The sequence below is a fragment of the Pseudorca crassidens genome, chromosome 12 (genome assembly GCF_039906515.1).
Source record: "Pseudorca crassidens isolate mPseCra1 chromosome 12, mPseCra1.hap1, whole genome shotgun sequence".
Taxonomy (NCBI): domain Eukaryota; kingdom Metazoa; phylum Chordata; class Mammalia; order Artiodactyla; family Delphinidae; genus Pseudorca; species Pseudorca crassidens.
Genome location: NC_090307.1, coordinates 1,077,597 through 1,099,474, shown reverse-complemented (window position 1 = coordinate 1,099,474; position 21,878 = coordinate 1,077,597). Strand labels below are relative to the sequence as shown.

Here is a 21,878-nt window from a genome sequence, read left to right as displayed (position 1 = left end):
GTTATTTCCACTTTATAGACAAGGAAAGTGACCCACAGAGAGCTAAGTGATTTGGCCAAAGTTGCACTGAGGCTACTAAGTGATGGACAGGACTTGCACCCGCTGCCAGCAAGTTCACACTGCACTGTTTCTAAAACAAAGTGCTGACGGTTACTCCATCACGACCAAGCGAAATTAAGCAGAACATGCGTGTTATCCTTTCTTTTTCGTTTTTGTAAAATTGGTAGACTTAGCAGTTCAGATGCCTAATGAGTTCTGCTTCTATCTCAGAAAGGCATTCAATTAAGTCTCCCAAAGAAAACAGAAAATGTGCGTCGCTAGAACAGTCTAGATGGGGGTAGAGTGTCCCTGGCACCACGTTGAGTTACCGCTTTTCCACCAGCTCAAGCTGAGGACAGAGCTAATACACTGTATGATAGAATTAGGCTTCTGAAATACCTGACAGGCTCACCAAAGAGGTTAGTAAAAATGAACAAACACAATTTAATAGAAACAAATATACTGCACCTAGATTTTAAAGAACCAAATAGCTAAAAACCGCGGATCAGGAGAAACCAGGAACAACTGCACCAGTAGAGACTGGGGGAGATGGAGAGATCTTTGCCGACTGAAAATGCAGGGTTGACTGAGAACGTGACGTGATGCCAGGAAAGGCTAGTGAGTGCTTCGGCCGGATGCACAGAGGTACGGTGTCTGGAGAGGGGAGGGGCATGGGCTCGTGCACTCCGCCCATCACAACCACGGCACAAGCTCTGAAGGGGCAGCCGCGGGGGAGCTGGGGCTGGAAATTTCCTCCCATGAAGGGGTAGGGGCTGGGGAGCATTTAGCCTGAGAAATCATACATACCCATCCGCACTCAGACCTATGTAACCCAGAGGCTGCGCACTCGCTGTGGGCCAGAGATTTCCATAAGCCGCCTTGTTTACTCATTTATTGTTCAGTGTTTCCTAGAGTTGGAGGGCTTCTGTGTTAAAGGGATCCTCCACCTAGTTCTGCCTCAGCAGCTACAATAGCCATCCCCAGGGGCCAAATGCCCCACCACCCATAACAGGTTCTGCTCAGCCTAGGACAGACTCTGTCCGGAAAACACGGCACGGCCAGCGCCCAGAAGCCATCACCTCCTGGGGGAGAGGTGGCCTTTCAGGGACAGAGAGGTGGCCAGGCCTCTCCGGCTCTGATATTCAGTGAGTGTTTCTATGAAGAAAAAAGCCTTCTTTCCAAGGTTCCGGTGTCCAGGCTCAAGCTGGAGAGGAACACCTTCTTCGTGTAAATGCACGTGGTGAAACAGCCCCTCACAGAGGCCGTCAGGATTCAAGACACACCACACACGCATCTGGCAGTGCCAGCCCGCAAAGCGCAGGCTCTCCTGGTGACCGGCCGAGCGTCTCCAGACCCCTCAAGTGCCCTTCCTCCGGGCTCTCGCGACCGCGCTTACTGGAGAGCCCCTCGCCTGCCCCTTTTCCGCAAGGGCCGCTTCCGCGTGTGGTTATGGAGGGGGCGAGGGTCTCTGCGCCTCTGGAGCCGCCCCTGCGTCGGTGGGCCCGGGGCGCAGATCGGGGTCCGCGCCTCGTGCGCCCCCGAGAGTTCGCCCTGAGTGGACACGTCCCCGGGCTCCCGGACGGACCGCCGCGCCCAGGGGTCCGCTCGCCCTAGGGACCCGCGGCCGGGCGCGAGGGGGCGCCGCGCCACAGCAGCCGGGCGGATCGCCGGGGCCGGGCCGGGCCGGGGGCGGTGCGCGGGGCGGTGCCGGACTCCGCGGGCTGCGGGCTCCAGAGACGCCGCGCTCCTCCTGGAGGAGGCCGCCGGCCCGGCGAGCCGAGCGGCAGCCCGCGGAGTCGGGGGCCCCGAGGTGAAGCTGCGCGCGCGGTGGGGCCGGGGACCCACAGGGGAGGGTCCCGGGGCCGGAACGGGGCCGGGGGCGCAGGCTTCCACACTGGAGGGTGCCGATGCCAGAGCGGGGCGGAAGGGCGCGGGGCTTCTGCAGTGAGGGCTCCGGACCGGAGCGGGGACAGGAGACGCAGTAGGACCTACACCGGGGGGTCCCGAGGCCAGAGGGGAGACGGGGGGCGGACGCGGCGGGGAGAGAGACCTACGCTGGAGTCTCCCGGGGCCGTAGCGGGGACAGGGTGTCTACACCGTGAGATCCTGGGGCGGGGGCGGGAGGGGCGCGGGGGTCTACACCCGAGCGTCTGGGCGGGCCCAAGGCAACGGGGGCGCAAGCACCTGTCCCACAGCGGCGACAGTCCGGCGCGCGCGGTCTCTACTCGGTTGCGCAGGGGGCTGGGGCCAAGGAGATTGCGGGAGGGACAGTTAAGCGCCCCTCCCCCACCCCCCGGCCACCGGAGCGGCGGGCGGGGCTGGGCTGGGCGCCGCCCCCGGCCCCCCGTCAGGCTCCAAGTCCCGCGCTGGGCCGGCGCCCGGCCGCAGGCGCGCGCGGGCTCCGCCAGCTTCGTGCGCTTTCATGGAGGTCTGGGCGGCCTTGGCCGGAGCCTGGTTCCAGCTGCCGCCCCGTCTGTCTGTGTCGGATCTGCAGGAGCCCAGGTGAGGGGACGGAGGGGTGGGACAAAGCGGCGTCCGCGACCGGGAGCGGGGCGGTGACCTAAGCGGAGATCGGGGTGGGGGCACCAGAGTGGGATGACCAGGGATCTCCCAGGCACCCTCCCTGGCTGGCTGTGGGCGCAACCGGCTCCGCGAAGAGGGCGCGGGACGTGGGCGAGTCCCCGGCGCGCGGGTGCCCTTTCCTCGCCCCTTCCTGCCGCCCCTGCTGTGCAGAGGGGAACGTCGCCCCGTATACACAGCGGTGCGCGCTAGGGTAGCCTGACACACACACACACACACACACACACACACACACACACAGACGCACGCACGCACGCACGGCCGCCCTCCCAGCCTTGCCTTCTCTGGCCCGGGCGCGGAGCCGGGGCGCGGACCAGAACCCAGGAGAGGGTCTGCGAATTCTGCCAACTAGGATCCCAAGCGCTCCCTGCGCCCTCCCCATCCGAGCCGAGCCCAGGGGGCTCCCACATTCGCCCTCTGAGCCCAGATCGGGCGCCGGGGCTGGGGGGCTCAGAGAGCAGCCCGGGGTCCGGATAGTGGCTCCAGAAACGAGGGGGGCGGGTGCTCAGGGGGTCCTGGGCTTCGGCAGGGATGACAAGGACGTCCAGAAGGGCGAGCTGGGGTCTCTCTGCGCCCCTAATGCTCCCCCAAGCTCCCGAGTCCCTGGGGACCCTGCCGTGTCCCTGCGCCCGCGCGGGTTTGCTCTCCAGGGGTTTCGGGTGACCGGTGGAGCCCCCTCCCAGCCCGCTGGTCCCAGCAGACTCAGTTTCTGATTTCCGACTCTCTGGGCAGGGCTCTGATCGTGGGCTGTGTCTCCTTTTGTCACGGTTTGTCACCTCATCCGAAACTCCAGCCCAGAGCTGGGTTGGCCCGGCTCTACTTGGCCTTTGGAATTCCCTGCCTGGGCCTCCCCTTCTCCTCCCTCTCGCTGGGCTGCAAAGATGCCAGTTTCCTGAGTCCTGTACTCAAGGCCAAGATTTGGAGCCAGTGGCAGTGACCCCGCTGGGAGGTGGCCTCGCGGAGGCGGCGGTGGCAGCTGGTTTGCCCCCTTGTTCCCCGGGGCAGCTGCCGAGGGGGTCAGTTAGGAGAACCCCCAAGGTCTCCCTGTCCACCAGGGGTGGGAGCACAGAGACCCTCCGTCTCTGCGGCGACCTCCAGGGTGATCCCACAACCCAGGCAGTTTAAGCAGAAGAGGGCGCCGTCCTTCCCCCACCCCTAATCTCTAGATGGTGCGGTGTATACAGCAGGCCTCCCGAGGCTTCACCACATCTATGATGCCCCGTTAGTCAATGGATGGACTCATTCTGGCTTCCCTTAAACTGAACGCAGGGGGAGCGTGGTGGCTCATTTGGGGGCTGCAATCCCCTTGCTGTGGATCCCCGTTGCTTACCAGCCACACACACGCTAAGGATTACACAGTATTGCCAATGAAACGCTAGTATATCTGCACCTTCACTGGGGATAAGTTAGGAGAAAACTCCCAGACCCCTTCCAAGGCCAATGCCAAGTGTCTTGATCCTTTTCATCTTACAATTTGTGTATTTCCACTTTGCAAAAGTTTTTTTTTAATACCTTGAGATTCCCATAATTTAAGGAAACAATTGGATGTTTTCATAGGCATGAGAGAAAAGGAGGGACACGAGTTCTTGCCTGGCACTGAGGCCTGCGCACGCCAGATGCTCAGAAAATATGTGCCGGTTGATTCATTGTTGGAGCTTAATTAAGAGAGTCTACCCAGGGTGTGGCTGGGACCTGCACTGTCATAATTACAGGTGTGTGTGCGATGATTAATAGGTCGTGTGGAACGCATGGGTCGGTAGGAAATGATAACATGTTGGATATTGCCCTGGCAAAAGCAGGTGGGCTCCGTGTCCCTGGAGGATTTGACAGCCAGGGGCACGGGCAGCCCCGCTCCTACCCCAGCTCTCCCCCCCGGGCACCAGGAGGGCAGGGCGGGCTCAGGGGCGTTTGGAGTGGGGAGCAGCCTCTCAGCTTCTGCGGCAGCGTGGATGCGAGGGGTGGGAGTGAAGGGGAGCAGATGAGGCGGTGCCGGATGTGAGGGCCCAGGGGGTCCGGGAAGAATGGCCACGTGCGTCTGAATATCTGAGCACCATGTCCTAATGGGCAATTTCCCGAGGAACAGGGACATTTTAGGACTGAGGCGCGGAGCCCGCACTGCCCGCGAGGTCACTCAGGGTCAGACTGAAGAGGGCGTCACCGGGTAGCTCCAGGCCGAGGTGGAGGAGGGTGCCGGGTGAGAGCCGCTCACACCCCAGCACCCTGGCAACCCCTCCCTCGCTGCCCCACGACGGCCTGGAACCTGCAGCATCACCCTCGTAGCTGGTCAGGGCTCAGGCTCTGGCCCCAGCCGGCCTTTCAGTGGGTGATTAGCCTGCACGTCACAGCTGAAAGGGGGTCTGCTTGGGCGTTGAAGAAACAGCCGTGTCATACATACAATGGAATATTACTCAGCCATAAAAAAGAAACGAAATTGAGTTATTTGTAGTGAGATGGATGGACCTAGAGTCTGTCATACAGAGTGAAGTAAGTCAGAAAGAGAAAAACAAATACCATATGCTAACACATATATATGGAATCTAAAAAGAAAAAAAAAGGCATGAAGAACCTAGGGGTAAGATGTGAATAAAGACACAGACCTACTAGAGAATGGACTTGAGGATACGGGGAGGGGGAAGGGTGAGCTGTGACAAAGTGAGAGAGTGGCATGGACATATAAACACTACCAAACGTAAAATAGATAGCTAGTGGGAAGCAGCCGCATAGCACAGGGAGATCAGCTCGGTGCTTTGTGACCACCTAGAGCGGTGGGATAGGGAGGGTGGGAGGGAGACGCCAGAGGGAGGAGATATGGGGACATATGTATACGTATAGCTGATTCACTTTGTTATACAGCAGCAACTAACACACCATTGTAAAGCAATTATACTCCAATAAAGATGTTAAAAAAAAAAGAAAGAAAGAAACAGCCGTGTCTCTGTCACCTCCCAGTGGCTCTCCTGAGAGCTTCAGCGCTTCTCAGCCGAAGCAGACGAGACAGAGGCCTGCTCCCCACTCGGCGTGGCACCTGTGGGCACCTGCCAGGTACAGACGTTTCCTCGGTGCCCCGTGCCATGAACGCACCCAAGCAGGCACGGGTGCGCGTCGCTGTGAGGCCGGACACACGCGTACTGGGCCTCCTCGATCGTAGCCGCAGGGCAAACCTTTCAGCTGCTGCTGCTTTGTCTTTCCTGATCCCTCCCGTGTCAGACCAGAAGGCTGCACTGAACCATGCCAGCTCTCTGACTTTCGGGGGAAAACTCGTTTCTGTGAAACAGAGCCGGGCATACATTCACGCAGAATGAAACTCCCAACACTTTAATTTGATTGTCTGTTTAGAAAGAAGACAAACTGAAATGTCACGTATAAATAGTACAGGAGACATTACGTTGTTTTTTAAATTAATGAAGCTAAGAAGCGAGAGCAGACCGCACACCGAGGGGCAGACGGCGCCCTGGGCCCCCGACGCCTCGCCGCTCCCGAGGGGCTCCGGCTGGGCCACGGCACTCTGCCCCCGCCTCACCCACCCGACACCTGCTCTGTCCGCCCCCCTCGGCCTCCCGCCTCCCTCGACAAGCCTCCTGGGGAGGGAGCAGATAAGCTCCAGTGGTGGCAGAGCCAGAGCCCTGGGCTGCAGTTCCCAGAATTTAATGACCTTCCTGGATATTTTTAACCTTCTCAGATATTTAAACGATGGAGTTTAAACCTCAGATTAGACTTGGGAAGTGTTGGGCACATGAAAAGCGAGGCTAGGATTATGGGGCCCAGCAGAGCCTCAGAAACCCTCAGGCTGATATGAATGTTGGGTTTTTACTAAATTCTAGCTTGAAGACGCAGATTTATTTTTGTAAAGGATTAGCTTTTTCTGGTGGGAAAGGCTGTGATCTCCGTGTTCCTGACTCAGCCCTCACCGGCCTGCAGCCACCCGGCCCCAACAGGACGCAGGGAGGGTGTGTGTGGACGGAGGGTCTGCCCCCCGCTGGCGAGGCTTCCTGGAGCCTGTGCACTCCCAGCCGGGGGTCTCCACATGCACCCTCACCCCTCCCATCCCCAGAGGGTGCCTGCCTCCGTCCTGGGTTCTGTCCGGGGGTTGGCATGGGGCCTGGGCTTCGGAGCCTCAGCCGGAGTCCAGGTGATTCCCATCACTGGGGCAGTGGGAAGCTGGTGTGTGGGTTCTGACTGGCGTCTTTGTAGCAGAGTGAAACGGAAAGACCGGCATGTCACCTATTATGAGTGCAGTTCTCTGTGTTCTGGGTCACAACGTTAAACGGGTTCAAAATAACGGAAAGGCCCTGCCCAGAACGTATGTCTAAAAGCCGGATCTCCCCGCTGAGTTCAGCGTAGCCGGGCAGCCGAACGGCCAGGCTCACAGCAGAGCGCAGGGATGCCCACTGGGGTGGGGCCGGCCCGGGGGTCGGGGGGCGCGCCGGCCGGGGGGCGGGGCGCTGGCTTAGGCCCCGCCCCTTGCTAAGCAGGCACCTGCCGGACTCCCTGGTCCCGGAGTCCCACCCGCACAAGGGTGCCGCCGCCGGCCCCTGGGGCAGAGTCCCCGTGCGCTGTCTGAGGCCCCGACCTCCAGGCCAAGCTGATTTCAGATCGTCTCCCTGAACAAACAGCGGCCCAACCGGGTCTGGTAACAGCCAGGAAGAGGGTTCCCTTCCTTTCCGGGGGTCGAGGAGGCGTGTAGATTAACATGGGAAAAAGTGCATGACAAGTGTTAAATCCGTATGTTTTATGTAACATCATAGCAATTAATGCAATGGAGTGTAACGCTTCAGTGAAATAAAACGCATTAAAAATTAATGCCCGTTATGTAGATTAGCTACTTAGTCTTGGGAAGGGAACGGTCTTGCTTCTCAGCCTCTGATGTTTGATTGTGGTGCTGTACTGTTGTGAGGCCCCTTTCTGGAGAATTTAGCTAGTTCACAGTTACTTCAAGAGAATGACCGCTTCTGACTGTGAACAAATTTCCTTGATTTTTTTTTTCCACCAAAAGAAAAAACAAAGACATATTTTAGATGAAGAAAGATAGGAAATATGTATCGTTGGCTTCTTGAATACTCACCAAATTGGAAGTAGAAAAATTCTAGAGTCTCAAGAAAACGCAGAGGTGTGCGGGGCAACGAGCACGACGAACAAGGTGGCTTTTCATCTCCTGGAATCCTGACGTGTTGTTTTAACAAGAAACCTACAACTGGGGGGCGGAGGCTTCGCAAGTAAGAGGCTTCCGAGGGGCTGTCACTCCCGGCAAACACCTGCCAGCCGGCTGGGGGCCGCGACGCATCTGAGCCCACGCCTGGCCCCCGGGGAGGGGGGTGCCCGGTGCGTTCACCGGAGCAGAGCTGCAGGCGGACAGGCCGTTGGGAGGGAGAGGGGCCCGCTCTGCTCAGCGGCGTCATGGGTGGGTCACGTCTGGGCTGACGCCCTTTTATGTGAAGAGATTATTTCACACCGAAGGGAACGCGACCATAAAGAAGCCCGTTCCAAGCCCGAGGAGCAAGTGGAAAGGTGGCTCCTCGTGTTTCCAGATACGACAAATGCGACTAAAAATACCTGCTATTTCACCATGAAAGAAGTACATTTTTATCATAGAGGAACTGGAAACATAGATTAAAGAGAAGCATAAGTTTAAGAAGAAGCTTGTGTAATTCCACTCCTAGAGGGACCGGCTACTGATTGTTAGGATATGTCCAAGCTTGTGTAATTCCACTCCTAGAGGAACGGCTACTGATTCGTTAGGATATGTCCTTCTTTCAGGGTTTATATACAGAATTACCACCCACAGTCCCACGTACACACACTCTCACACAAGCATTTGGGATCATTTTATGTCTTCATGTTTTCACTTGTTAAATTGAATATTTTTGGGTGGATTTGTCAAAATGTGTTTGTGTTTCCTTCTATTGTTGGCCATGTGGGTTGTTTCTCATTTCTCAATATTCTATAATAGACATCTTTATCTTCAGAAGGCGTTTCATTTGGTCACAGCTCTCAGGCTTTTCATCCATGACGCCAGATGGTTTCTCGGGAAAGTTGTGCTGGAGTTCCCTGCACATCACCTTGACTCTCATCACATTTCGAATCTTAATCTCTGCGTTTCCAATGCCAAGGTCTTTCTGTCGGAAGGTACCACGGGGTCGTTACAAAACACTCGCGCAGGAGAAAGTGTGAATCGGGACGTGTGTTGCCACCGAGCTGGCCGGCTCCTGGGCTGTTTGTCACGCATGTCCCTGCATGTCCCGCACCGGGAGACGCCTGGTTTCCTGCGTGTGTTTTCAGGGGTCATTGCTGCCTCGGTTGTCCCGTCTGTCTCCCAGGAAGGCTGTGCTTCTTCCCCCGCTGCCTTTTCCTCCTGTCCTCTGTTTCTCTGTGGCGGCCTCGCTTCTCCCGTTTTTGGCGTGTGCTTCCTCCCGGACCACCGTTTGCCCACGCTGTTTGCGTTTACCTCCAGCCCTGCAGTGGGCCACCGGCTGTGCGAGCACCAGCACTTGGGCGCCCACCCTCTGGCCTTGGCCACATGGCTGTGTCTGTGCTGCAGGGCCCAGCAGACGTCTCTGAGTGTTCACAGTGAGCTGGGTTCTGTGCTGAGCATCTGGAGTCCAGTTGTGGAGGAGATGTGTACAGATACAGGAGGATGGACGCAGCCACACACACATGCACATCCATACACGCGTGTACACACCCACATATACACCTACACGCAGGCACATCGACACACACGTATACATGTATGCACACATACATACCCACCCACATGTGTACACACCCACACATACACACACACACGCATGCACAAGCCTGGCGGGCAGGGGAGACCCTTAGAGAAATCTCCAGGCAACACCCCGTGAGCCACGCGGCCTGGAGACCTGGAGTGGCGCCCGGGGGTTGGGGGCTCTGAGCTGGGTGGCCCGTGTGCGCCTGTGTGGCTCACAGACCTCTTCTTGGTGTCGGTACGTGGGGGGAATGTAGGCGACTTTGAGACGTGTCCCCACTGAGCGGCATGCGGCCGTCTTCAGGCCACACGCCTGCCCTGGGGCTGCCCCCGTCCCCCTCCACTCTGCACCCCCAGTGCAGGGAGGCTGCCCAGCGAGGCCCTTTGTCCGCACTCGGTACTCAGTCGGCCTCTCACTGCACCTGCCCTGCAGCCCGTGCGGCCCTGGGCCAGGTGCGGCCTGCCCTCCCACCCCCGCGGCCCTGGGGAACAGGAATCATTCTGTCCGCACACACAACGCGCCGCCCAGCTCGGGCTGGAGAAGAAGGGCCCCAGAATCGTCAGTTGGCGCCACTCACGGCTGCGGGGAGGAGGCCTTGGCACGCGGCTCCCCCACCCCCGGCCTGTGAAGGGGCGTCCCGCTGCCCCTTTGGTGGTGAGACCAGAGTAAGGGCTTACAAGCCCCGTTTCAGGCAGGTGAAGGCGATGTTAATGGAGGACAAACAGGACAGTGTGGGCATCTGTTTGCAAAACTGTCGTTGGCTCGGGGCCAGAATGAGAAGTTACTGACCTGAGCTCTGCAGCATTTCCTTCTTCACCCTCCCCACGGGTCTAGGCTCCGCGTAGAGCCTCAAGGCTGAACTCCCTCACCTTTATCATGTTTAAATATTAGAATTAGCCCCAAACCTGGGCCACTTGAGACTCCCAGGTGTTGAGCTGGAAGGAACTCGGGGAGACTCACCCCAAGGACAAGGAAACTGACCTGCCCGCCATCAGTCACGGCCCTGGGCTCAGACCTCGAGTTTGGGTCGGCGCCTGGGGTCTGCAGGCGGCGGGCGGCCGTTCTCTGCTCCCCCAACAGCGGGGCCTCTGGGGGTGTGTTTTGAGAGGTCTGTGCCCCCCGGGGCTTGTCTGTCCTCACTGTCCATGTGACTCCTGCGTCTCGGGGCTCCGTCTGCCTGCGGATGTCATCACCCAGATGTCCTCTCGCTGGGGGGACAAGCCCTGCCGCCAGAGGTCCTTGGCGGGTCGTTTCCTCCATTGGATGATAAGAAACATCTGAGTGATGAGCTCAAGGCCACACAGCTCCCGACTGAGGGGCCAAGGCTCACATTTGCTGACTCACAATCCTTTCTAGCCTCCGTGGTTGTGAGGCCCCAGACCCGGGCTGGAGTCTGCGCTTGAGAGCCTGGTGTGCGGCCCCAGCCCCACGCAGACACCCCGGCACACGGGCACCTGACGGGGCATCCCTGCCATCCCTCCCTCACAGCAGGGCGGGCACTCGGACCCACTGATGACACCTCCAGATGGTACCTCTAGGCGTCCCAGCCTAGAGCAGGAGCCTTCACTTCTCCCAGGCACTGTTAACAGGAGTCTCGCCGAACGCCCGCCGACTTGGGGCCCAGCCTCCCTGCCTCCGTGACTCACTGCTGTGGTTTCCAACCCCTCCTCCTGCATCATGGGCGCCCAGCCTCCAGGGATGGTGAGGTCGCTGAGCTGGTGGTCAGTGTCCATGTCACTCAGGCACCTGTGGCCGGGTTCAGTCTGGTCCCACACTGCTCACACGACTGCTGTCCCTGTGTGTGGCGTGGAAACAACCCCCATGGCCTTGCAGGGAGGAGAGCAGGCAGGAAGCACTGTCGGCACCCAGTGTGGGGCTTCTTAGGCAAAAGGCCTTTCTGTCTTAGGGCAGAAGCTAGTATTTCAAAAAGAGGAGGAACTTGGAAATAGTCTAAAAGAAAAAAATCAAAGTAAAGAGGGACAAAAAGAGAAACTTAGAAAGGAAGCGTTGGGAAAGAGACAGGAGAGGCTGGAGAAAGACGCCCGTGTCGGGAATGTGACAGTCGTGACGGGGCACAGGCTCTCCTGGGACATGGGGTGGGGCTCCATGGCACTGAGGGAGGCTCACCCTAGCACTCCAGAGAGCAGGGCAGGCTGACCAGGATGCTGGGGCCGTGGCTCAACCAGTAAGAGGGGACCGACTTCGACGTCATCCAATACCAGATACTGAGTAGAGGCAGTACATACGGAAAGCAAACATTTTAAAACAAACTAGAAAAATCTAGAAGTTACTATTTAAAGTCTCTGGAGGGACAGGACCTTCCAACCTCAGAAGTGGTGGGTGATATCCATCAGCAACGACTGTTATAAAAACAAACCAGAACTTCAACAACACTCAAAAGCTGGTTGTGTTTCTATACACTAGCATTGAACAATCTGAAAAGGAAATTAAGAAAACAACTCCATTTATAACAGCATCAAAAAGAATAAAATACTTAGGAATACATTTAACCAAGGAAGTACTTGTACGCTGAAAAATACAAAGAAATTAAAGACCTGAATAAATGGAGAGACGTCTTGTGTTCATGGATTGGAAGGCTTAACATTGTCAAAGTGTCAGTACTCCCCAAACTGCCCTGCAGATTCAGTATGCTCCCTGTCAAAATCCCTACTTCCTGTTTGCAGAAATGGCTGGTCCTAAAATTCATATGGAATTGCAAAGGACCCAGGTAAGTAAAAAAAATCTTGAAAAAGAAGAACAAGGTTGGAGGACTCACACTTACTACTTATTGAAACTTACTTCAAAACAACAGTAATCAAAATGGTGTGGTCTTGGCATAAGAAGAGATGTATAGATTAATGGAATAGAGTGGGGAGTCTGGAAATGAACCCCATAATCTGTGGAGGTTGATTTTCAACAGAGGAGCCAAGACCATTTAGTGGGGAAAGAATAGTTTCTTCAACAAATGGAGCTGGAACAATAGGATTCAACATGCAAAAGAACGTCCAAAAGTATCTCTGATACAAAAAAAAAAAAATCGCTCATCATACCAAGAACCAGAAATATCAAAACCTGACTGAAAAAAGACCATCAATAAATACAGAGATGAATCAGATGTTGGAATTATCTGACTAGTCTTCTATAGCAGCCTTCACAAAAATGCTTCACCAAGCAATTATGGGTTTTCCTGAAACAAACAAACAAAAAAAACCCAGAAAATTTCAGCAAAGAAATGCAAGTTATAAAAAAAATACAAAGAAATTATAGAAGTGAAAAATACAATAATTGAATTTAAAAACTTGCTGCATGGGGTCAAAAGTAGAGAGGACATAACAGAGGATAAAATCAGTGAACCTGAGACTAATCAAAACTGACCAGTCTCAACAACAGAGAGAAAAAAAAGACTGAAAATAAAAATGAACAGAGTCATAGGGACCTGTGGGAAAATAACAAAAATATCAACATTTTTATCATCAGGCCTCAGAAGGAGAGAAGAAAGGGAATGGGACTGAAAAAGTGTTTGAATAAAGAATGCCTGAAAACCTCTCAAACTTGACAAAAAATACAAACCTACAGACTCAAGGAGCAGAGCAGAAAAATGACAGAAAAATCTCTAAATTCTTGGGAATTAATAACACACATAAACAATTCATATGTCAAAGAGGAAGTCTCAAATTTTAAAAAATATAGCACTGAAAGGAAATGAAGACACAACAAATCAAAACATGTGGAATGCAGCCAAAGCAGTGCTGAGGAAAATTGATAGCGCTAAAATGCTTATATTAGAAAAGAGGAAAGATCTCTATATATGATACTGTATCAATAATATAACTTTTTAAATTGTGTTAATTCTTTAAGAACTCCTAAAGAAAAGAAATCTCCAGGTCCTGGGGGTTTCACTGGAAAATTCTACCAAACATTCAAAAAAGAATTACTCCTACCAGGGCTTCCCTGCTGGCGCAGTGGTTGCGAGTCCGCCTGCCGATGCTGGGGACACGGGTTCGTGCCCCGGTCCGGGAAGATCCCGCATGCCACGGAGCGGCTGGGCCCGTGAGCCATGGCTGCTGAGCCTGTGCGTCCGGAGCCTGTGCTCCACAACGGGAGAGGCCACAAGAGTGAGAGGCCCGCGTACCACAAAAAAAAAAAAAAGAATTAATCCTACCAAACATTTAACAAAAAGGAGGGAACACTTTCTAAATCTCTTTGAGGTTAGCATTACCTGGAGACCACATTAGACAAAGACAACACACAAAAAAGAGAACTGCAGATCAATATCATTCATGAACTAGGACACAAAATCCTAAACAAAATATTGGCACTTTGAATCTAGTGATGCATAAAGTTACTGGACCAAGTGAGATTTAATCCAGGTATGCAAGTGTGGTTCAACATTCAAAAATCAGTCCGTATAATTCACCTTATCAACAGAACAGATATATAATCACATCAACTGATGCAGAAAAAGCATTTGATAAAATACAACACCCACTAATAATGAAAACTCTCAGAAAAGTAGAAATAGATCCTCAACTTGATAAACAGCACCTGAAAAAAACATACAGCTAACATCATACTTAATGGTGAATGGCTGAATGTTTTCCCCCTCAGATCAGGAACAAGGCAAAGGCGTCTCCTCTCAACCTAGTACTGAAAGTTAAATAAAGCAAGAAAAGGAAATAAAAGGCACACAGTTCAGAAAGGAAGAAATATAACTACCCCTCTTTGCAGGTGCCATGATTATCTGTGTAGAAAATTCCAAGGAATGTACCAAGAAACCTCCTAGAACCAGTAAGTGAATACAGCAAGGTCACAGGGTAAGATATTAAGACACAAAAATCACTCACATTTCTGTATACCAACAATTCATGTGTGAAACCAGTTAAAAACACAAGACCATTACAGTCACTTGAAAGAAAATTAAATACTTAGGTATGAATGATGCAAAACACTTACAGGGTCCATATGCTGCAGTTTATAAAATGCGGATGAAAGATGTCAAAGAAGACCTGAACGATAGGACGGCATACCATGTTCATGGACTAGAAGGCTCTGCACAGTACAGTTGTCTATTCTTCTCAAACTGATCTATGGGTTTAATACGATATCTATCAAAACCCCAACAAGAATTTTTGTAGACATGTACAGCTTATTCTAAAATTCATATGGAAAGGCACAGACTCTAACATAGCTAAAACAATCTTGAAAAAGAAGGATAAAGTGGATAATTACTCTACCCAATATTAATGCTCACTATATAGCTCCAGTAATAAGACAATGTGATGCTGGCAGAGGGACAGACAGATGCGTAGAACACGGAACCCAGTAGTGGACCCACACAGGTACACCTAACTGATCTTCAATGAAGTTACAAAACCAGCTCAGAGGAGGAAGCGTAGCCTTTTCAACAAATGGCAGTTCAGTTGGTCATCCACAGGAGAAAAAAAGAACTTATCCTTAACTTCACACCTTCTATAAAAATCAACTCAAACAGGGGCTTCCCTGGTGGCGCAGTGGTGGAGAGTCCACCTGCCGATGCAGGGGACGCGGGTTCGTGCCCCGGTCCGGGGAGATCCCACATGCCGCGGAGCGGCTGGGCCCGTGAGCCGTGGCCGCTGAGCCTGCGCGTCCGGAGCCTGTGCTCTGCAACGGGAGAGGCCACAACAGTGAGAGGCCCGCGTACCGCAAAAAGGAAAAAAAAAAAAAATCAACTCAAACACAACACTGTAACTCAGTTATATTTCAATAAAATACATGTTTTAAAAATTAACTCAAAAATGGATCACAGACTTTAATGTAAAACTGTAAGACTTTTAGAAAAAAATAGGAGAGAATCGTCTGGATTTAGGGTTAGGCAAAAAGTTATTAGACTTGACACCAAAAGCATGGTCTGTAGAAGGTAGACTTGATAAATGGGACCTCATCAGAATTAAAAACTGCTTTTCCAAAGACCCTTTGAAGAGCATGAAAGGAAAAGCTACAGAGTGGGAGACAATGTTTGCAAACCACACATCCAGTAAAGGACCCAAATCTGTGGTATATAAAGGATTCTCAGAACTCAGTAGCCAACAACAACAACAAAACCAAAAATATCCAATTAAAAATGAGCAAAATACATGAACAGTTATTTCACTGAAGAGGATATAAAGATGGTAAAGAAGCACGTGAAAGGTGTTCACCATCGTTAGCCACTAGAGAAAAGCAAATTAAAGCCACAAAAGGGTTTCACTACACACTTATCAAAATAAATTAAAAATATACACCAAATGCTGACAAGGACGTGGAGAAATGATCTCTCGTACATCGCTGGTGGGAATGTAAAATGGTACAATCACCGTGGAAATTTGTTTGGCGATTTTTTATGAAATCGATTATGCAACTACAATATGACCCAGCGGTTGCACTCCTGGGCATTTATCCCAGAGAAATGACAACTTCTGTTCACATAAAAGCCTGTACACGACAGTTTATTGCAGTTCTGTTTGTAATAATCAAAAACTGGGTACAACCCAGATTCTTTCTGCGGGTGAGTGGTTAACTGTGGTCCATCCACACCATGAAATACTACTTGCAATAAAATAGGAGTGACCTATTGATACACGCGGTAGCTTGGATGAATCTCCGGGGAATTCGCTGAGTAAAAACACTTTTTACAATGAAAAATCTATTTATGTGTTCGTTAGTAATATACTTTAATATATATTTCTATTGGGGGTGGGGAAGGCTTCTCAGAGAAAATGACTTTAATAGGCAAAGGGTGTTCTCTGCAGCCTTCATACAGTGTCTAGCTGTAAAGTACCAGTGAAATAGTGTCCAGTGATAGGGCAGTGCTGAGGGAGGGTAATGGCCCCGTACCCCTCCCCAGTGTCCACCCACACGCTTACAGGCAGTCAGGAGAGCTTAGGTAGGACTTGGAGTGGCATCAAAGGAGAGCCAACGTCCTATTTCCATGGGGTTCCCGGCGCCAAGGAGGGAACCACGATTTAGCGAAAATGTGGGCATTTCCCTACAGCCCTCGCTGCCCACCGACCCCGTCCCACCAGCCAGACCCCTGCGTGGAAGCCTTGCTCAGCCTTCCTGTCTGACTGGGAGGGAGCAAAGAGGAGAACTGTGTAGTCCGAGGACGTGTGAGCTCCAGTGTTCCCCCGGGGGCTCTCTTGCCTCTCCTGCTGTGGACGCAGGGCCTGCAGGCACCCACCCGTCCATCTCCCTCCCCGCCGGGCACCATGCCCACCGCAGCTGCCAGCAGCCGGAGGTCAACTCAGCCACCTGTGTCAGAATACGGAAAGAACGTGGGGGCGGACCCCCGGCTCTACGACGGCTGTCAGTGGTGATGGGATTAAAGGTAGTTCTTCCTTCTATGTTATCGCACTGTCCAATTTTCCACTTTTCCCATGGCTTAGTTTTATACTTGGAACATTATTCTTTATGAAGATGAACTTCTAAGACTCATTTATGCAAATTAATGTAGAGATGAATAAGAAACATCAAAACATATCCTTTTTGTGGCTGAAAAGAAAAGTGTTGCGTCCGTGGTGGGAAGTCTCGTCCCACGCCTTTCTGACAGACCTCCTCTGCATCCAGCAGCTGACCAGTGACACCTGGGGCTTTTGCAGGGTGGACGAGGCACAGCTGCCTCCCTCATTGCTGGGAGCTGGATCGCAGTGGGATCGTAGTGCTCTGTTTGGGCGAAATTAACCCTCTAGTCCCGTCGAAGAAGCTGGATCGCATGGGGTGGGTTGGGCGGGGGCTCAGGGGCGGGGCGTGTCGTCTCGGGGACTCGGGATGCTGGGAACCACGTACATTCACATCCTCCCGTGAAAAGTTCGGAACCTCCTTAGGACCCTGCGACGCTCAGGGTACCACATACCCGAGACAGGGTCCGGCAGCCCTGCGTGTCCCCTGGAAGGCGGCCACTGGAAAGGCCCAGTGCCGGGAGGGCTGCCAGGAAGCTGCTAGGATCAGGCTGTGGGCTCTTCCCTGACGGAAGGTTCTGGCGGGAGCGGCGCCCAGCCCCCTGCCCCCTCCTGGCTGCGGCTGCTCCGAGGGACCTGCTCGCTGCCTCTGCCGCACACCCCCAGGAAGACTTGGGCGCTGCTTGGCCGTCATCCCAGTCGTGATTGCGAGGGGCAGTGCACCCCCATTTGTTCTCCCACCCCAGGTCCATCCGGGCCGCCCTATGGAGGTGCCGACGGAACCCGCTGGGTGGGACCCACAGGTGAGGCGCCCGGGTCGTGGAGTCCCCTCCCTCGGGGCTGCCCTGGGCCTGTTGGGCCGCGCCCTGCTTCCTCTTCATCCCCGCCCCCCCACCAGCTCTCCCGACCTCTTAGAACAAGTGTGCATTGGTAGGGTAAGAAACTATTTGGGGGCTTCCCTTCCCTGGTGGCGCAGTGGTTACGAATCCGCCTGTCAATGCGGGGGACACAGGTTCGAGCCCTGGTCCGGGAAGATCCCACATGCCGCGGAGCAACTAAGCCCGTGCGCCACAACTACTGAGCCCGCGTGCCACAGGTACTGAAGCCCGCACGCCTAGAGCCCGTGCTCCGCAACAAGAGAAGCTACCGCAATGAGAAGCTTGCGCACCACAACGAAGAGTAGCCCCCGCTCGCCGCAACTAGAGAAAGCTTGCGCGCAGCAACGAAGACCCAACGCAGCCAAAAATAAATACATTTTAAATATATATATATATATATTAAAAAAAAGAAACTATTTGAACCGAAGAGAAAATGTTCTTGAAGCAAGTGGCACAACTGTTTATTTTGGGGCCTCTGTTAACAGCAAGCTGTATAAAAATTAAATGATACCAGTTCACCCCAAGTAGATCGTCGTGTGCGGCAGCCCCTCCCCAGTCAACGGAGTTTCCTGCTGTGCTTCCACACAAGCCTCACCTGATCTGGACGCCTCATTCAGAACTGGCCCGAGGGCCTGGGTACCCCTGGGCCATCGGAGAGCAGCTGCCCGTTGGCAGGACCTGCCTGCAGTCCCACAGGCAAACACGAGGGCTTTGTTGTCATCGTAGAAATGGTCACATCTGGGCTGTAGGAAGGTGATGGCACTGCCTGGAAGGAACAGCGATGGCCTCGCTGGTTCCCTACCCGGTGATACGGGCGCCGTCACTGCCACTCGCCGTCGCGGGTGGAGAAACGGACACAGGGTAGGCAGTCGACTTGCAAATGTCACATAGCTCTCGAGGAAGAGGCCTCGACCCTCGGACCCCGGGCTGGAGGCAAGAGCCCTTAAGTCTTTCTTGGCTGGGTTTCCGGAACCGCGCGGCAGGTGTTGACCTTGATGGGAGGACAGCAGGTGTGACACCTGCGGCCCAGCTTTGGGCGCAGACGGAGGGTGGAGACTCGGGGCCTCTGGCCTCTGTGGCTTCATCAGCTGCGCTCCTTTATTATTTACCCTGAATAATTTCAGAAGAACAAGGTGCTTGTGGTCTTGTCACTGATTAGTTATTCAGACTGTAGGCATCGTGGTGAAGGGGCTGACACGTTCATCTGTGGGTAATCCCACAGGTTAAAGCTCAAGTATCTGGGCAGGTGCCCGACCCTGGCAATTCCCCAAGGGCCCCTGAGCACAGCCTCAGTGGGAGCAGGAGTGTGACCTGGGGAGGGGGACACAGCTGGGAGGGGAAGGAGGGGGTCTCGGGGTGCAGGCCAAGGAGGACCGGAGCTGAACCTGTCGGCAGGCTGACCCATGCAGGAGACCCTGAGGCCTCCCAGAATAGCCTCCTCTGTGCTGAGTCCAGGTCAGCCTCCAGCCCCGGTTCCCACCGCCTCCTGGGAGAAGTGGCACAGCTGCCAGCTGTGGTCCCACGGGGACACCCTCGCGCCCCTCAGACGCCGCAAGCTTGTGAGCCCCCAGGAGAGCAGTGGGGCAGCCCCCTAGGAAGGGGGTAGTTGTCAGTTTCTGGGAGGGCTGAGAGTCCCTGCTTGTGACCTCACAACACAAGACAGCGGGTTTTTCCAGGAATCTCGTGCGCATCACTGCGAACGTGAACTGCGCACAGTCTGCTCCGGGTGTTCCGAAGCAGGCTTCTGAGAGGGACATTTTAGCTGAGGAAAAACAATGGAAATAGGAAAGCGTGAGGAACCACCGGGTGTACCAAAAGGAAAGTACAGATGCCACGGCCAGGGTTCCTTAAACATGACCGAAGTTTCATGTTTTGGGCGTCTAAACAGTGCTTTCTTCATGATCCCTGTAATCTGAAAACTAATCAGTGATAAGATCTAGGCAACTACATGGCTAATTGCAGTAAACTATACGTAACGTAAAATTTACCATTTTAACAATTTTTAAGTGTACAGTTCAGTGGCATTAGATGCATTTGAATTCTTGTGTAACCATCCCCATCTCCGTCTCCAGAACTTCCTCATTTTCCAGGTGACTCTGTCCCCGTGAAGCACTCACTCCTCCTCCCCTCCCCCAGCCCCCCCAACCCCGCTTTCGGTCCCTGAATTTAACTCCTCAAGGGACCTCCTACAATGTTTGCCCTTTTGTGACTGGCTTCTCTCACTTAGCATGGTGTTCTCAAGGTTGGTCCACGTTGTAGCGGAATTTCTTTCCTTTTTATAACGTAACCTTATAACATTCCCTGGACACCTGGGTTGCTTCCACCTTTGGCTGTTGTGAACCGCGCTGCTGTGAACGTGGGCGCACAAGTATCTGTTTGAGTCCCTGCTTTCAATTCTTCTGGGTAGATACACAGAACTGGCATTATTGGATCATACAGTGACTCTATTTTTAATTTTTTTTTTTTTTTTTTTGCATACAGATATCCAGTTTTCCCAACACTGTTTGTTGCAGATGGTCTTCCGCATTGAACGGTCTTGGCACCATTTAAGCGCGTATTCGAGGGTGGATTTCAGGGTTCTCGATTCGTTCTGTTGGTCATAAACCGTCTTTGTGCCAGTGCTGTACTGTTTTGTTGGCTGCAGCTTTGTAGTAAGTTTTGAAATCAGGAAGGGTGAGGCCTCCACCTTTGTTCCTTTTCAAGATTGTCTTGTCTATTTCGGGGCCCTTGAGGTCCCACATGAACTTCAGGACGGCTCTCCTATTTCTGCAAGAAACCTCATTGGGGTTTGACAGGGGTTGCACTGAAGCTGCAGATCGCTCTGGGCCGTGTAGATATCATAATCATATTACGTCTTTCAGTCCGTGAACACGGGATGCATTTCTAATTATTTGTGTCTTCTTTCACTCCCTTTATCAGCCTTTTGTAGTTCTCAGGGAACGGGCTTTTACCTCCTTGGTCGGGTGTATCCCTAAGTATCTTGTACGTGGAAGTTTCTTTCATTTACAACGGCCGGGCCTGGATACAGCCCAGCTTGTAAAGCAGGGGCCACACCAGCAGCCCTTTCAGGCACTGTGCGCCCGCCCACGCCCCCATCCCCGGCCCTCCCCCACACGGCCCACCTCCTGGGGCCCTGCTGCAGAGCCTCCACCCGCTGCTTCTGCCCGGAGGTCCTCTGGGCTTCCACTGAGGATGGAGCCCCGCTCCGCCTCTGGTCCAGCCGTGTCCCCTGTGAACCCTGTCCAGTGAGGTGGGACCACGACTGGGACACATCCTTACTGCTAGTGCCCTTTGCCTCCGAGGAACTGACTTCCCAGAGGAGAAAATGTAACCAGCACAGATGTTTCCCAGGAAGGGGTCTCCCATCACTGACTGATGCCTGGTCCCTTCAGGAGCCTCATGGCTGGTGCCCCATTGAAGGGGGGCGCACAGGGCCTCCACGTGGCAGGGGGCCTCCACGTGGCAGGGGCCTCCACGTGGCAGGGGCCTCCACGTGACAGGGGCCTCCACATGGCAGGGGCCTCCGCGTGGCAGGGGGCCCTCGTGACTGCAGGAGCAGGATGTCAGTTTTTACTTATTTTGACCCATTTTTATCTATAGCAGCTGTGGATAAAGGAGAAGGGGGAAAAAGTCTTCCCATTGCTGACAGGAAGCAGCATTTCTTCTAAAAATGTTGTTTTCTGAAGCCTGAAGTCACAGCGGGGGCTCCCCCTCAAAATCACTTAAGGGCTGCGAAGGCGTCTCCTAAGGGGTCCTAATTACGGAGAATGTGGGCTGCTGCCAGAGCAGCTAAGTCATCACCTCTGGGGACGTGCGATGCTGACCCAGCCGGAACCTGCAGAGCCTCTGTGTCCCCAGACAGAACCTTGTCCTGGAGACTCCGGAGGGCTGGCGCGGTGCTCTGCGTGCCGCTTGCAGGGTGAGCCGCTCCCAGGGAGCAGAGGTGGGTGTCCAGCAGCCCGAGGTCTGGCCAGGCTTCTGGAATCACCTGTGACTCTCGGTCCAGCCCCTCAGAGCCCAGGGCCCAGCCTGGTGCCTGGCGATATAGCACCTCAGTGACCATGTGTCAAACAAGAAACTGAGGCATCTGCAAATACTCAAGAGATGAAAGAAGCAAAGTAAGAAGAGCAGAGAGCTCTGCCATGGCGGGGGGGGGGGGGCGGCGGGTAGGTGAGACCCCCTTGACCCGAGCCCAGCGAGGGGCAGCGGCCACGTGGGGAGGCCAGCGGACGAGGCCACATGCCCACAGGGCACTGGCT

The 21,878-nt window shown here is 53.9% G+C and overlaps 1 protein-coding gene across 2 annotated transcripts in view; it reads left to right on the top strand.

Moving 5' to 3' along the window:
* Positions 1 to 1,791: 1,791 nt before the first annotated feature.
* Positions 1,792 to 21,878, top strand: part of KCNG2 (potassium voltage-gated channel modifier subfamily G member 2) — a 79,361-nt gene continuing 59,274 nt past the window's right edge. For both annotated transcript variants that reach the window (XM_067698770.1, XM_067698769.1), the window contains exon 1: positions 1,792 to 2,541. The gene's annotated coding sequence lies outside the window, so the exon portion shown is untranslated. The remainder of the gene's footprint in view (positions 2,542 to 21,878) is intronic.